Here is a 15,945-nt window from a genome sequence, read left to right as displayed (position 1 = left end):
GCATGGTGGTTGCCAAGGCAATGAGCGCAGGTTACTATTGGCCAGGCATGTACTTGGACGCTCTAAAAGAGATCCAAAAATGCAAAGCATGTCAGAGCTATGCGCCAAACACCATGCGGCCAAAGAACAACTTGATTCCAGTAACCTCCGCATGGCCTTTCCACAAATGGGCAATCGACATTGTGGGTCCCCTTCCGCAAGCGCAAGGGCGAGTAAAATTTTTGGTAGTGGCAGTAGACTATTTCACAAAATGGGTTGAAGCCAAGCCACTAGCAAAAATCACAGCCGAAGCGATGAAGCAGTTTATCTGGAGCCACATCATATGCCGTTTTGGCTTGCCCATGGAAATTGTGAGTGATAATGGCAAGCAATTCACTGACAAGAAGATATCCAGCTGGCTCAAGGAATTGCGCATCAACCAAATTTTCACTTCAGTTTATCACCCTCAGGGGAATGGACAAGTGGAACGCGCGAACCAAAGCTTGTTAAATGGGCTGAAGAAAAGGTTGGAGGGAGAATCCCATTCTTGGGTCGAAGAGCTACCTAATGTCCTGTGGGCACACAGGACATTAAGCAAAACCAGCAATGGCGAATCCCCGTTCAGCCTAACCTATGGAACAGAGGCAATGATTCCAGCAGAAGTTGGATGCCCATCCCATAGAGTGCTCATGATGAGCAAGATTGATAACGAGCGCGAAAGAAGGTTGGATCTCAACTTACTTGAAGGGCGCAGAGAGGCGGCTATCATCAGTGAAGCCAAATACAAGAAAAAACTGGAAAAATATTACAACCAGCGCGTGAAAGAATGCCACTTTAAGAAAAATGATTTTGTCCTTCGAAACAATGAAGCTAGCCGCGCGATACCCCCGGGAAAAATGTCCCCCAATTGGGAAGGACCTTATCAAGTCTCGGAAGAATTGGGAAAAGGCGCATACGCTTTAAAAGATTTGAATGGAAAGAAGATCCCGCGCGCATGGAACGCGGCACAGCTTAGAAAATGTTTCATGTAAAAATGTCAAGTTTGTAATCAAGGCTTTTTAAGCCATTATGAATAATGATACGCGCTATCTTCTCTTAATGTGGATTCTATTACCTTTTGCATACATGTTTCACACTTCCCTTTATTAGTTTTGAGCAATATGACAACATTGTATTGACATCAAAACGAAATAAAAACGAAGTAAAACATACATGCGCGAGCTTCAAGCTCAAACGCGTTAACGAGTCTTAACTCTAAAACGTCAGGGCCTTAGCCCAATTCTATTACCTTTTGCATACATTAATTTTGAGCAATATGACAACATTGTATTGACATCAAAACGAAATAAAACGAAGTAAAACATACATGCGCGAGCTTCAAGCTCAAACGCGTTAACGAGTCTTAACTCTAAAACGTCAGGGCCTTAGCCCAATAATGTGAGCCTTAGCTCAAATCACTCACAACATCCATCCTACATACTGCGCAGCCTAACCATAAAAATACCTAAACACAACTAAGGCAAAACAAATGCCAAAACATAGTTGTTAAGGTCTCAGGTCGAGGTCGCGCATGCAATTGTAATGGATATCTGAGCAACACATATTGATACGTAAAGGCTAAAAACTCATAATTCCATATAATAAATGCGCGATAGCGTCGCGCAAAAGAGGAATAATGAAAAAGCCTAGGCACGTGTCAACATAATCAAGATATGGCAAAATCACTTACAATATGACAAGGATTAAGTATAATAATTTCCTTACAACCTTGTTCTTATTTCAACGTGCAAGCATATCTTATATTCAACATGCAATATAAAGAGATGAATGGGGAATGCGCAAGATGCGAAGAAGGGAAAAACAAATTTCATTCAAAAGCATTGAAATTTACAAGTATACAAGATGAAAAGATACAAACTACAAATAAAAATACAAAAAACATGAAGGGCTTCTCAAGTCTCCACGTCGACGTCAGCCTCTTCATAATCCTCATCACCGCCCTCAGCATCTGGCGCAGCCCGCTCCTTGTCATCTCCAAACTGACCATAGTCAAGTTCTTCGTCCTGAATGGAGTCTTCTATCACGACAGTGTCAGGAGCGGATCCTTTGGCCACGCCAGAGCCGCTTGCAACGCCAGCATTCCCCGCGACATCATCGCCGCCGCCAGCCCCTTCGCACTCGTCAAGTAATTTCTTTAGCGCGACGAGATCGGGCTGGTCAGCAAGCGCGGATATCTGCAAATCATAAGGAAAAATATGAGTACAAAAAGACTTAGAAAATAAGTCAAGGTAATCTCATTAAGGTTAAAATACCTGCGCAAGGATGGGAATAGGAGTATTCATATACTTCTCCCCCATCGCGGCCATGTCCGCGCAGGCAACGTCGCTCTGATAAGGGTACTCGGATGGGTTCTTCTTCAACATGCCATATTCATAGCCATCCGTAAACCCTTCAGCTCGACCCACCAAGCGCGCGGCAGCGTTGCAATCCATCACAAGGGCCTGGAACTCGTCTGAGTATTTCATCGCGTAAGCGCAACGAGTCATGCCCTGTGAGATTAGCCATTGGCGATCCTGCGCGAGGGAAGCAACAGACGTCTCGAGGGCAGGAACCTGAGAGTTTAACAACTCAACAGTTTCCTTAGTCTTTTTCAGCTCCTCTTTGTCGGACGCTGCTGCCGCCAAGGCTTCTTCCTTTTCCGCCCGCGCAGCATCAAGTGCTTCCTGGCTAGACGCTGCCGTCGCCAAGGCTTCATCTTTATCGGCCTGCGCGGCCGCCAGCTCCTTCTTCAGGCGCGCAACCTCACTCTCCAGCGATGATTTGTCAGTTATAGACTGGACAAGAGCTTGGTCACGCGCCTCCGCGTCCAGCTCCAAGTCGCGCACTCTACGCGCGTACTTGGCAGCGTCCGCCTCGGCCGCCTGCAGCTTCTCCCGCGCAGCCTGTAGCTCATGCCCGCGCTTAACAAACGCGGTGTTGGCACTTGCCCTGTTCTCACTTAGCTCTGCTTGGAGCTTCTCAGCTCTCTCTCGAGCATCAGAAAGATGCCAAGCAGATACTTTAGCCTCTTGCTTGGCTTCCGCAAGAGCATCACGTACCTTTACGTAATCATAGCGAAGCTCTTGGGAGGCAGCAAAGAAAGCCGACCCAGCAAACAGATGATCTTTAAGCAAGTCATCGCGAGCGCGGGCCTCCTGAAACCTCCTTTCAGCTGGAGGCACAGAATGAGCCCAGAAGTCCTCACACACACCCATGGACTGAAATGAGCTGTCCTCAGTAATGTTCCATCTCGGGCGGTAGATGTGATCGGCTTCCTGCAAACACAAAGTAATGATCTAAGTCATCAAAAACTAATATGAAAGTTCGCGCAGCGGAGCAAAAACAAAATTATACCTGCGGGGACGAAGCAGAAAAGTCAGCGGCAGGCCCACGAGAAGACGGCGACGCGAAACCTCGTGGCGCTGCAGGGCTGGCGCGGCCGCCGTCGGAGTCTTCAGCATGAACCTCCTCATCCTCCTCTGAAATAGGCCTCTTCTCCTGCGACCTAGAATCAAAATCAGTCTCGCGAGGAGGGCTGTGCGCAGGAGGAGGTGAGGGAGGTCTCGACGCCGCCAGATCGGCGCGTAAAACGGCCTCCTGCTCCTTAGTAATCCCGATGAGGGGAGATTCATCGCTTGCAGGAGCAGGAGCAGAGCCAACGGCGCTGGCACCGGCGCCAGGAGTGCCGCCAGCAGCTTGTACGCCAGCTACGGCTTCTATGAAAAAATCAACAAAAAGAAATGGTTCATGACTTGATCTAAAAGAAAGTCAGAAAATAAGAGCGCAATACGTACCTTGGCGCAACTCCGTTCGCGAAGCAAACATCGCCATGAAGTCCATTCTACCCTTCTTTGAGGGTAAAACAGGGGACTTCGAAGCGACCTCCGGCGCAGCCTCGGCATCTTGTTGCGCTGTCGCCGGCTCTACAAACATTTGAGTGAGCAAAGATTCATTAGTAATTCTATCAGAATCGCGCTCAAAGAACCATAAAAGATAAGCAAAGGATAAGCAAAGTATACCTGTCGAAGGCGCAACGCCGCTTCCCTTTTCCACCGCGCGAAGGGAGAAGGTAGTAGCACCATACCTCGTGTGGACAGGAGGTCTGCCCACTTTTTGAGGCAGGGAGGACAAGGAAACTTGGGGGGAAAATCCTGGATTTTCTCAAATCCCACCGCCTGAGTAGGAGGATCCTGAGCGACAGGGGCAACATCTTTCTTCTGTTTCTTACTGGCCCCTGCGCCAGTTTTCCCCTTAGCTTTACGCTTCAGTTTGGGCGCCTCCTCCTCCTCCTCCTCTTCCGCGAGCTCCAGCTCGTAGTTTTCAAGCGCATCTACAATACGTGCAACAGAAATGTTAGCCAAATTTGGTATTATAAAGGAAAATGCATAAGTACAAAGGCTTACCAGGCGCATCGCTGTCAAAGACAAATCCCAGATCAACAGGGATGAACATGTCATCAAAGCGATCGGGGAAGCCAACCTCCCCAGCGCCCAGCGCGACGGAACCACCCTCCATATGCTCATCATAGGCGGCGTGGACATACTCCTTGACGACTGCACAAAACAAGTCAAATGATATCAGCAAAAAGAATCATATTCGCGCAGAAGTAAGGCAATGAGATTAACTTACACAAGCCGTCAACTTGGATAACGGGCTCAGTCGCGCTGTTAGCCCACCTCCTGCTCATACCGACCCCCACCAGCGCCTCCTCACAAATTTTCTTGGCGGGGGATGGTTCGGCGGTCAACTTTTTAACCCAGGCGCCAGTTGGGTTGTTGAAGACACCCACATCCGCAGGCGCAGAAGAGATCGCGCGCATCATCATGCGGATGGGGATCACACCAGCCCTGATGTAAAAAAACCTCTCAGACCAGTCATGAAGGCTCTTGAATGAAACAGTGGAGCACTTCACCTTCTGACTGCAAGGAATAAATGAGAACCAAGAATCCTGGATCTTGGGCTTGTAAAAAAACTGAAAGCGCCGAGGGGTGGGCTCCTCGCGCTGAGATTTGCACATGAACTCAAAGTGAGTAATGCGCACGAGTCCAAACGGATGGACTTGGGATATATGAATCCCATAAAACCTAAGCATCGCACCCACAAACCTTGTCATCGGGAGACGAAGGTTGCAGTGGGTGAAAAAATGGCAGTAAAGGGATATATAGCCGGTAGGCGGGTCCGCCGCCGTTTGCCCGGCCCCAGGCAACATGCAGCCAAACACAGGGAGAAAACCCTGAGAGGCGATAAGGCTGTCAAGATCAGCCTGCCTCAGTTTGCAGGGGATTTCATTCCACCTCTTCACGGCCTTGGTCCTCCCTACCTCCTCCGATGAGGCCTCAGCAGCCTTCTTCCCCTTGCCGGTCTTCTTCAATGTAGACATTACTAACGATTTTCTACGGCAATGGATGGGGGAGATTGTGTTGTCTGAGCTATCAGACATACAACTGTGACAACGAACAAACGATGATCTGAAGAACAGAGACCTGGAAGCAGAAGACAGCTAATCGGAATAGAATGAAAGAAAGAAAAGCTCTGAATAAACAAGAAGATGAAGAATAAAAACTCTAAGGGCTGGCTTTTATAGGCCCAGGAGAGAGTAAAATTGGTGCCGATCGGACTTCACGCGCCCCCACTAGCAGGTGTAAGCCAACGCGAGCGCGACACGTGTCCTTGACACTGTGTGAGGGGACACGAAAAGAAACTGTACAGCTGCTGCCAGAGTTCACGCGCCACCACTCGCAGGAACGGACCAACGCGAGCGCGACACGTGTCCCTGACACTATGTGAGGGGACACGAAAGGCAACTGTAGCACCTCGAGCACACGAAAGGTCTGACACGTCTCTATCACTGACGCATGTCAGCAACAACCAACCACGTACAGGGACGATTCGTTTTCAACTAAAAGGATAGAATTTCGCGCAACGATGAATAATAAGAAGAAAAAGACAAAACCCCTACTAAAAGAGCAAACTATTTAGTCTAACATCTATCTTACCTCGCTCACGCGAGACAAGACACACATTAGACTGGGGGGCTTGAAGAGGTATATACCCGCCTCAACACCGAGCGAGGCGGGTCAACCCACAAAGATACAGACAAGAGACTTGAAATCAAGATATTATGAAGGCACAAAGCCAAAACCTATGCGCATGGCGCATATCACATATGCTCACGCATATCACATATGCTCATGCATCACATGCTCAGGCATCACATGCTCAGGCATCACATATGCTTATGCATCACATATGCTCACGCATCACATATGCTCACGCACATCACATGCTCACGCATATCACATCTGCGCGTGGCGCATCCGCGCGTGGCGCATATCACATGCTTGTGCATATCACATCTGCGCATGAAACATCTGCGCGTGAGAATAAAGAGAAGACCTAGCGCATCCTCAGGATAGGCGCATATCACACATGCACATAATCAACCTCGTCCTTATCCAAATCAGGATTAGGGCAACCTTGATTGTGCACGTCAGACAACCTTCCAGAAGGTATCTTTTTAAGGAATAAGAATATGCTGATGTTGACAGCTGCCAAATGAAAGGTGGACAACTCAGCATAACCCATGTGCTACCACGTGATTATAACCAATGAAAAAGCACCAGGTGTCCCCAAGGACACGTGGCGCAAATCAATTGGAGGAGGCCAACAAGGCTGAGCTCAATCAGTGGAAACCCTAGCACTATAAATACCACATCAACTCCACAAGGAAAGACATTCAATTACACTCAGTTACAGCCAGTAACACAATTACATCCAATCACATCCAATTACAGAGTATTCAGCTATTAAGCAATACACTCCATTTCCCTTACTCTCACATTATTATCTTCTCCTACAAACACTTATTCTCACACCGGAGGGTTACCCCAAAGAGGACCCCTCTGTCCCTTTCTGAGGGGTAAGTTGACGGTGCTGTTCATTTTGTAGGTGGAAGAGCCCAGATCCCAGAGATCCATCGGTGAAGAAGCATAATCACACCCGAGGAAAGTAGATCGTCTACCAGTGAGTCGATCCACGTTTCTTCAGTAGGCCCAAAGTCATCGTCACATATTCTAGATTCCGTCTATCACTTATTTAAATCCACACATCTTCTTTTCTAGTTATTTCACTCCACGAACCTTATTTTGTATTGTAATTTGTAACGTACATTAACGTATATTATTCTCTTAACAGTCAACATACGTTCATCTCTTCGTTTTATTAACTTACGAGTAACAAATGTGTTCATATGATAGCTCGAGTTTATTTCACTCGAGCCGATTTGGCTTAAGAAAGTCGCTTGCATAGTTGTATAAGTTAACTCATGTCTTCGTATACATGTCGTTTTATACTTTACTGTTTGAGACTTCAACAAGACTCTTGTGTTTCTATTAAAACAAATATACACCAAGTTAAAAGAAATCGAGTTAACTTGTCGAGTCATGAGCTTGAGCCAGAGTCGAGATCAGGGCTGGGTTAACGAATGTGAAGGCCTAAATCAAAACTAGATTTTGTGGCCATTTCATCACAGTTGTTAAGAAAAAAAATTTCGCTTGTTACGAGTTTGGAACTCATAACCTATACTTAGTAGCAACCAAGCCACCACCACACCAATACATTACTTTGAGTTTACTTTACCCATTATAATATACCTATATATAAAGTTTTTTTTTTTGACTTGAAGGCCTTAATTAAGTGTGGGCCTAAAACCCTAACTTGTTTTCGTTGTCACACAAGTCACCCCTGGCCGAGATGATTATGAGCATAAACTACCTCCGTTGATGAGTGGTGTCCGTCCTCCCAACCCGTTGTCACATTGACTTGCCCACCTTTCTAAGAGCATTCCTATTCAATTTTCCATTTTCATCTCTATAATTACAATAAAATACTATCTTTTCTCTTTTATTTTCAATTAAATAATACTTTTTTATACTTTTATCATTACCTTTTCTCTCGCATTCACTCACAACTACTTTAAAAAACATTAAAAAATTACAGAGACGAACAGTACGTTTCTCCAAATTTACCCATAAACAGTAACATTTTATCTCTCCTATTCTCACAACCATTTTAACCATCTATAAAAAATAAAAAACCCCCTCACATAATTTAGGAAATCTATTGGAAATGTTGTAACTGATGCTCTGCTATGGGCAGACAGTGACGAATGACGACCCACCTCCTCTCACAATCTCAATCTCTCTCCTTTGTGGGAACGCACTCAGTTACAACGCATCTACCAGAGTAAAAAAAAAAGAAGAAAAGAAAAAACTTTACACACTTGAAACATGTAATTAACAGCCATATAATTAAGTGAAAAGCCATGATTTTTCAACAATCAGATTATTAATCTTTCTACTATAACAAAGAAACAGATGCATGCTCCATGATCAAATCTCTAGTTCTCCTCTGCATGCTAATCAACACATTATGCCACGTATTCACCCTACTAACAACCTTAACCGGCAATATCCCAACATTCATGTCTCCCAAATCATCAACCTTAACTTCCACAACCTCAACCGGATCCGCACCATCCAACAGCCAAACCAAACAATAACAAAACCCTTTCGTAATCTCCGAATCACTGTCAACAATAAACCTCATGCACCCATCAGCATCCTTGGCCACCTGCAGCCACACCTGAGCCGTGCATCCGGTGACTCTGTTGGATTCTGTTCTGTTTGACTCGTCGAATTCGGGTAACAGAGTGGCGTAGTGGATTAAGCGTTTGACTCTGTCTATGGGTTTGTTTAAGGACTTGAATTCGGATGCGAGGGTGTTGAGTTTTTCGGTTACGGTGAGTGGTGGTGGAGTTTGGAGGTTTGGTTTGAATTGAATGCGGTTTGGGTTTGGGTTTGGTGGTGGGAGGATGGTGGGGGTTGGTGGTTTGAAGCCGGCGGCGGAGGTGGAGTTCATTTCCGGTGGACGGCGGCGGAGGAGGATGAGATTGATCCTGGAAGTATGGAGTAGAATAGGATGCTTTATATAGTACTCAAATTATTACGATTCATATTAAATAGAAAATATAAAATATAAATACCAAAAGTAGAAAGTAGCTCTTCTCATTTCATATTTTTTTTGAAATGAAAATTTTTTACTAAATTTCAATCCATGTATATAACTTATAATTATTTGATTGTAACATATATATTTATATCATTATACCAAACTAGTAGTTGTATAACAAATACAGCCAACACGTTTCGAACCCAAAACCTCTTGTTTCAAAGTGTGACGTTTTAACCAATGGCACCATTTAGAGTACTCTTGAAGTTTTTTTTTATTTTAATAATGCATTCTCTATATTCAAACAAAGAATTATTTCATGAGTATAAGAATGACAAAAATATTAGAGGATGATGTGAAGTTCTTACACATATTTTTTTTCTTCATTAAATAAAGTGCATAAATTCTAAATAAAAATAATATTTCTTTTAGTTGGTTTTATTTGGACCAACAAAAATCATATATTATTACTTCTATACTTCTATAGTTCTAAGTCTAAAAATATTATTGGAAATATATAAGTTATATTTACCAAATTAATATGGGATATATTTTGAAGTTCTTAGCCTAAAAACACGAGACAGACCCCTTCCCTCAATTCCTCACCCTTAAGAATTCCGCCCACAAGTATAAATCTATATATATCAAGTTACTAACCATACCAGCGTTTTAAGAAGAAAGAGAGATATGCTTAAAACACTATCAAACCACATAAACTTTGGAATTTTCCACTAGCTAGAATTGTTTTGCGGTCTCATGCTTAGGTTTTATTTTTGTATAGCAATATCAAAATATAAAATTTTAAAGTATTTTATGAAATATAAACAATGTGTAGAATAAAAGCAAGAATAAAATGGAAGCCATCATGATATTATTCCTTAATTGCAAATACAAGAGAAATCCTTTAAATAGAGATTAACCTAACCCGATAAATAAGGAGACGTACTAATATCTATCATGATCTTCTAAACAAATACAATTTTGTATACAAAATATAATTCTCTAATATAAAAGAGGATGATGAAGACACTAACACATATCGATAAATGAAACTTGATATAGATACACAAATACGAGATTTATGTAACATATTGTGAGGGACGATGTGCACGTAAAATTTAGCACATGAAAATGATGTTGTGTAACACCTAAAAAGAAGTAGTTCTATGATAATTTTGTTCGTTTAAAGTTCCATTATTCATCCAAATAACTAACTTTTGGAATAAAAGTAATTCAAATATAATAATTATAAACTATAAAAGCAGTAAAAGTAACATAATTTTTATAATTCTTGTTTAACACATTAACATTTATAATCACTAAAATATAATGAGTCACTTTTAACAAACTGAATGAGTTGAATGTGGTTTGTCCCATTAATCCATTATGTCGTCATCGCTTACATATTCAAGCTCAAGTTCGTTTCCCCACCAAAACAGTATTAAAATATAAAAGTTCGATAAATGAATGTTCTAACTTTAAAAATGAATTATTTATGCTTTTTGGACCATCAATTGCAGGCACTCATCCTGGTTGCTCGTTAAAATCTTAACTGATTTTTTGTTGTTATATTCCAGAGTCCAAATTACGTCATATTCATATTGTAGTTAAATATTTCATTCCAATAACATATTTTCTTATAATAATACTAGCTATTTTAATCAGTCTTATAGTGTTCAATTGACGCCCACTTTTGTTCACGTGACGTCAAACCCAAGAACTGATCAATAATCATCCACTAAAAATAACATGCCTCAAAGTTCCAATTGTTGATCTTCAATTTTTCATAAAACAATTTCTTTCTTAGCTATATACAAGCATAAATAAACAATTAAACCGCAAATAAAAGTATCTAAAACTTTATGTTTAGGGTAACGTGTGTCTATCTTGGTTTAAATAACATGCTAGCTCTAGCTGATGCATGTTAATTAGGGGTGTTTTTCGGGTTTCGGGTTTTTTGGGTCAGGTTATTCGGGTTTCAAAGTTTTAAATCTTGACCCGAAACCCAACCCAAATCTCTCACGGGTTTTTCGGGTTTGGGTAATTCGGGTTCGGGTTTTTTCGGGTTGGGTTAATCGGGTTTCGAGTATCCTAAAAAACAAACAAACAAAAGAAAAAAAAACACAAAAACAAAAAAAATTTAAAAACTACAATTCTATATTAAAACAACATATTCTTTTTTGCTTATAACACAAATAATCAAAAACAAACTAACATAACTTGATAAAACAATCCAAAAGAAGAGTAAACAACCCGAGCCTTAATCGTATTCAATCAGGCGTGATTTGGTTGTTCGATTTCGGTTACTATTAGTAATAAACGGAAAACATAAATTAATAATAAACAATTGATCCATAATAGTTATAATGACAACAGTCGATTAGAGCTAGATTATGATAACTTTAGTGGCTAAGACTTAGCTTATTATACATAAAAATATATTTAATTTTAAAACTAAAAGTTTATTCGGGTTTTTCGGGTTGACTCGAAACATATAAATCAAACCCAAGAACCAACCCAAATTACTTCGGTTCGGGTTAGTCTTTTTTCGGGTTCGGGTTCTTCGGGTCGGGTTAGTTCGGGTTCGGGTGCAGGTTTTTTCGGGTCAGGTTTCAGGTAAAAGTGACAGCCCTAATGTTAATATATGGCATGCTAGTGATTTCATGTTAAAAAAAATGTCACCACATGTATATGCATTGAAAACTTAGATGTTCACTCAAAGGTCAATGACCCACAAATTAGATTTGAGACTTATGGGAGTTATTTATTTCTCGTACGTTTTAATCGAGAAACCATGATATTCACGCTATTAAAGACTTGTTCCTCATTAGATTGAATTGAGTATTCGTGACATCTACACAATTAAGTACTCGTTTCTATTAAGATTTTAACGGCTATAATCCTCACAAAATTAACTTGAAGACCATGTGTTGAATTTGGACCTTGAGGACTACAATCCTCAGTAAATCACCATTGAAATTTGAGAACATGGATTCTCACAACATATTTACATTGGATTGTAGCATGCGTGCATTTTTTGTTTCCAAGATTTTAGTAAGTACCCTAACTCTCGTTGTGAGCGTGTGATTTGAATGCGGAGACTAGAGAATAATGTGTTTGTACTTAGTTTTTTTTTTCTTTTTGACTAGCAAAATCGAACTTTCAACTTTCATAACCAAAACAAACCAGTACAAAGTTTTCAATCGGCAAGAAGCTGAAATAAGGGCATAGATGTACAATATGTTTTAATATCATACTTGACCGAGCCATATTCTTCAAAGTTATTGTTCCTTTTCTCTGAATTTGATCTCATTTGTCAATGTTTCCTTCCTATCTTCGATCTCATTTGTCAATGTTTCCTTCCTATCTTCGTAACTTCTTCTTCAATGCCTTTTATCACTTGCCATTTTGACGTTTGTTTGCCTTTTTCATTTTGAATTACGCCAAATCCATTGCTCTTCATTCTTTTTAATACTTCACTTGCTTAGTGAATGAATGAATGAATGCTTGGGGTAACTTGCCCGTACATGTGGCCTAAATAGTAATTAGAACAATGCTTTATTGTATCAATTACCAAAGTAATTATAAATTCCCGTTAAAAGGTCTTATACTACGGATATTGTCTTGAGTATTTTCTTAAACCATTAGTTAAAATTTAATATAAACTGAATGTTGTTATAACCAGGTGTAGGTGTTATAAAGATTATGACAATTGGGCAAAATTTAACTATTTCTTACTCCCTTAATCACAAACGCCATTAATTCGTACTAGAATACTATTTAACTATTCTATAAAGATTATGACAACCGGGCAAAATTTACATAATTGCATATTACACCTTGACCCAAATTAGTTTTAAAGTTTAGTCCCATAATACCACCTACACCGTCAACACCACTGCCGTTGTAACACTGCCTACACCTTCGTCGTAACACCGCCAGCACCACTGAGCCCCCAGGGGTAATCAACCTTTTAAACCACCATATGTCTGTTACAAGAACTAATGATTATGTATGTTCTTTGTATAATCAACCAAAATCACACTCTAACAAAATATAGACCATTTTAACAAGAAGAATGGTTAGTTCAAAAAGTAAACCCCCCAATATAAAAGCGAGCTTCATAGGCTAAATATCCTATTTCATCACTTTTCCATAATTTAATTTACTCCCACATTATCCACAACTATCAACCTTCTGTAGTCATATTGTAGTTAAAGATCAAGATCTTATTTTTAAAACAAAACCAACAATACGATCAAGCTTTGCGCATGCAAGGTGTTAGCGGGTTGTCCCATATGCCATAGTTAGGAAATGTTGCTTCTGGAAGTCCAGTGCGGGTTTGGTGCCTTGGTGGTGATTAGGGCTGTTCACGAACCGAGAGAAGGCTTGCTCGTTGTTTGGCTCGTTTACAACCGAACCAAACCGAATGACTGAAATTCGAACCAAGCGAAAAACGAAACAAGCCAAAATCGAATCAAGCATTTTCCGATCAAACATCGAGCGATTTCGAGCATTATTTATTTCTTTTTCACTTTAACATTTTTAATAAGAAACAAGTTTGAAGGCCGTAAATAATATATTTTGTAAACAAATTAGTAATTTTTAGACAAACGTATGATAGGTTGTAAATTTTTAGTATAAGGAAATTTTAAGTGAGATATAATGAGCATGTAAACAAACTTTTAGTATTCTGAAAATTTGAATCAAACTAGTAAACTATAAAATTGACGGAATAGGAAAATTTTAAAAGGGTTTAAAAAATTATATACTTATATTTTATGTGTATTGTCTATATATTTATATATTTGTTCATATAACAATTATATATAATATAAATTAAAAATATTCGAGCCGAACCGAGCCGAGCAGACCTTTGCTTGTTGTTTGGCTCATTTACAAACTGAACCGAGCAGAGCAGCTCGTTTACAACCGAGCAAAAAAACGAGCAGGCATTTTTCGAGCAGTTTCTGAGCGAGTTCGAGCGGTTTGAACAGCATTTAATCACATCTTCAATGAATGTAGCCCAATCCATATATGGGTCTCCTAATGATTCCGAAAGCAAGCCTTTATCGGGCTTTTTGGACTTTTGGTGGTGGCCCATATACCGTCTTGCACCGATTATATGTTTTGCAAAGTTGCCTTCATGAGTAGTTACAAAAAAAAAAATTGATTTTAACTTTTAAGCATACCAAGAAATTTAAAGCATTCAAGCTTGTGACATGTTTTCTGAAAATGCCTACTTCGTCTTTTGTTGTTAATTCCTCTTTTGTTACTTGTCACAAACCGGACATAACGGTAAAACAAGGTAATTATGAGTATTGGTTGCAACTACTATTGATGTTTTCCTTCTCTAATATGACTAATGTATTTGTTAGCGGTTATAAACTACAAGAAACACTGTGAAGGGGCGTCATAGAAGGTGAGAAGGTGGAAGACACACAATTGGTAAAGGCTTTTGCGTTCATCTACCAAATAAATGGTCTAAGAGCATGTTTGGGATTGAGTTTGAAAAATGTTTATTCGCTTTTTCAAAAAGACATTTTGAAAAGTCAGGATTTGGGGCATTTGGAAAACTGTTTTTTAACCATTTTAAAAAGCTAAAATAAAAAAAAAATTTGTGCTTGTCAAACACCTTTTAACTTATTGGCTTTTTGAAAACACCAATAAGCATTTTTCAAACTCAATCCCAAGCATGCTCTAATTAACTTTTCTTTTTAATGACAAACAGAGCCTGATAATCCGGGTATAGCCATTATCCAAACGGCTACCTACTCATAGCTCACGTGTGAGTGGTGTAGTTCGGTGCGGTTTGGGTTAAAACCGAACCAGAAACAAATGCTTCGGTTTTTTTGTTTTTTCAAAACCATTTAGTTTTGGGTTTTCGGGTTCAATTCGGTGTTGCTAATTGAGCTGGTAGTTTTCGGGCCGAAGAAATTTGACCCATGATATTTTATAATTTCGCCTAATATTTTTTAAAACATTAGTAACAGATACAATACTGTACAGTCTGGCCAAGAATATTAAGAGCTAATAAAAGAAGCTTACATTTAAAATAATTTAATATCATCCAAATTGATAAAACATAATCGATTAACGTTAAAAACAAAAAAAAATATATACAAGTTTATAAAACATAAACGATTCAACGAAAATATAATTCCACAAGTCAATTTTTTCGATTTTTTACAAAACACAAAACTGATATTTCGGTTTTTTACTAGAAGTCAAAACCGAGTAGTTGGTTTCTAATTCAGTTTGGTTTCTTTGGCTCTTTCGGTTTTGATTCGGCTTCGTGCACAACCTTAGCTCACGCGTGATACTTTGTCACAAACCCGCAACATCCCATAACAAAAACCATAAAACTACTACCATTATACTACAGGGCATTTACATATATCCTCTTCCTAAACTTTGAAATTAAATATTTCCTCAAACCATGCTTAAAGAATATTGTATATTTTGTGTTAAAAACTTATATTTCGGAAAAATATGTAATTTCAAAAGGTTAAGAAGGGGAAATATCTAATTGCCCTAGTAAATGATCTAATTAAGTAACAAATCTTTTACAAAATCAACCAATCAACAATTTCAGGGGTGTTTAGGATTCCTTATTTTAACCTTCTTATAACATTTTATTAAGTTAATAAGTTATAAAAGGGCAATGATATAAGCAATCCCGAACTTCAAAAAGTTAATATAATAAGTTATAAGTATTTGAAAATAAGCAATCTCAAGCAACCCCTTCATAACTATCACTCTTTTTGTTGCCTTTTGCATTTCTCTGGTTTTTATTATTCTTCTTCATCATCATAATAAAAACTCCTCGATCACCATCTTTCACTCTCAGTAACCGATTTCCAATGTTAGGGCTTTACTTTTAAACCACACTTTCCCCAATTACCGTACGAACTGCTG

General features: G+C 39.8%; 1 pseudogene; it reads right to left on the bottom strand.

The window, feature by feature from the left end:
• Positions 1–8,376: 8,376 nt before the first annotated feature.
• On the bottom strand, positions 8,377–8,992 carry LOC143609587 (sufE-like protein 2, chloroplastic pseudogene; annotated as a pseudogene).
• Positions 8,993–15,945: the final 6,953 nt, after the last annotated feature.

The sequence above is a fragment of the Bidens hawaiensis genome, unplaced genomic scaffold, assembly GCF_021521415.1.
Source record: "Bidens hawaiensis isolate Kalapana, Puna unplaced genomic scaffold, B.hawaiensis_p1.1 tig00004833_1, whole genome shotgun sequence".
NCBI lineage: Eukaryota > Viridiplantae > Streptophyta > Magnoliopsida > Asterales > Asteraceae > Bidens > Bidens hawaiensis.
The sequence above is the reverse complement of the archived record's forward strand: the minus strand, read 5'-3'. Positions and strand labels throughout refer to the sequence as shown.